The sequence below is a fragment of the Rhinopithecus bieti genome, unplaced genomic scaffold (genome assembly GCF_001698545.2).
Source record: "Rhinopithecus bieti isolate Rb0 unplaced genomic scaffold, ASM169854v2 scaffold_28523, whole genome shotgun sequence".
NCBI classification, from domain to species: Eukaryota; Metazoa; Chordata; class Mammalia; order Primates; family Cercopithecidae; genus Rhinopithecus; species Rhinopithecus bieti.
This window is the reverse complement of record NW_016812413.1, coordinates 52,352-54,218: the sequence shown is the minus strand read 5'-3', so window position 1 is coordinate 54,218 and position 1,867 is coordinate 52,352. Positions and strand designations below refer to the sequence as shown.

Here is a 1,867-nt window from a genome sequence, read left to right as displayed (position 1 = left end):
CCTGACCGTGTGATCCGCCCGTCTCGGCCTCCCAAAGTGCTGGGATTACAGGCTTGAGCCACCGGGCCCGGCGAAACCGTCTCTATTAAAAATACAAAACTTCACTGGGCGTGGTGGCGCGTGCCTATAATCCCAGCTACTCGGGAGCCTGAGGTAGGAGAATTGCTTGAATCAGAGAGTCGAAGGTTGCAGTAAGCCAAGATCGCGCCACTGCACACCAGCCTTGCAACAGAGCGAGACTCCGTCTCAAAACAGAGAGAGAGAGAGAGAGAGTTTCCAGAATCCTAGCGGACCTTGATTTATGTCCTCATGTGGTAGGCGAGACACGGAGGAGGGGAGGATAAAGTTGGTCTTGCTCTGTCGCTCTGCCTTTCCATGAGACATGTGCTGGATAGAAGAAAGTTACCAGCGGTTTAAGCATTTTTAAAATGCAAGAAACGCTCCGTAGAACGGGCTCGAACCACCCACCTCTAGACTTGGAAGCAAGCACACCACTGGACTGCCACACACGAACAGTCAACTCTTGCTCTGGTATTACCATGCAGAGCAAGGGCCCATCCAACGTGAGGCGGAGCCACTGCCTTTTGTAAAACAATTGAGCTGGCTCCAAAGCCTCGGAAAACCGGAGAGGCGCATCTTGCTGGCTACGGTTGAAACCCATGCATTGAGTGATTCCGAAGCCGGAAGCGCAGGGGAATGGCCGTCGCCGCGTCCTGCCTCTCGCAGGCGTCAGACCCAGCATCCCAGGAAACGTCCGGGTCCGCGACTCCCTGGGCCTGAGCAGCGTGGGTCCGAAGGGAAGCAAGTAGAACGCCCTGTGGGCTCTAGTGATGGCTCTTCCCGTTCTTGGCACCGCCTTCACCTGAGTCTTTGCGCTGCTTGCACTCCTCTCGCTCACCTCGGCTTCGGTCGGTGGGGCGGGAGAGAGGAAGGGTGAAAAGCAGAAATACGGAGAGGCAGGAGAGAAGCAGAGGAGGTGCGGACCAGGACAGAGAGACCTCCTGAGAGAGGCTGGTGCAGGGAGGCCCAGGCTGGAGTGGAGGAGATGAGAATTGTTCTCATCACATATGAGGATTGGGAGGAAGGGAGGGAAAAGCAGAGCAGGCATAAAAGAAAAAAAAGCGCGAACCCCCCGTGGCTGTCTGGGAACAAATCCGTTTAATAATCGAAATCTATTGACGTCAAAATTACTAGAGCAAGCTCAGACATTGCGCTTGGCCTGTAGCTCGCCGTGATCGTATAGTGGTTAGTACTCTGCGTTGTGGCCGCAGCAACCTCGGTTCGAATCCGAGTCACGGCAACGTCGTTCGTTCAGGCTATAGCTTTTTGCTCCCCGCAACCAGGCGCCTCAGGGGAAGGAAAAAGGCCTCACAGCTCACTAATCTGGCAAGGAATCCAAAGGAAGCCTTGGACGTGCTCTGTCCTGTGTCTGAGCCTCATGCAGCAAATAACCCAGTCAGCCCTGTTGGTGGCTTACACGAAGGCAATAGTGTGCTCAGAACCATTTTTCCAGTCACTGGGGGCAGGTCAGGGGAAGGAAAAGAGACCTCACAGCTCACTAACCTGGGAAGGAGTCCAAGGGAAACCCTGGATGGCACCGTCCTGTCTCTGAGTCTCACAGAGCAAATAACCCAGTCAGCCGTGTCGGTGGTGGCTTACATGAAGGCAATGGTGTGATCAGAACCTGTTTTCCAGTCACTGGGGCTGTTACACACGAAACTTTTAATGACTTTAAACTCCAAACTCTTTGTTGTGGCCTCCAATGGCTTGTCTCCGTGCCCATCACCAAGTTTGTATGTCAACAGGAAAGTGTGGAGAAGGGCGATCTCTTGCCAGGGGTCTTTCCACCTCCACTTTGCCGGGTGGA

The 1,867-nt window shown here is 54.3% G+C and overlaps 1 non-coding gene across 1 annotated transcript; it reads left to right on the top strand.

The window, feature by feature from the left end:
* Window positions 1–1,228: 1,228 nt before the first annotated feature.
* TRNAH-GUG (transfer RNA histidin (anticodon GUG)) lies at window positions 1,229–1,300 on the top strand. The gene has a single exon. It is a non-coding gene; the product is annotated as a tRNA-His (tRNA).
* Window positions 1,301–1,867: the final 567 nt, after the last annotated feature.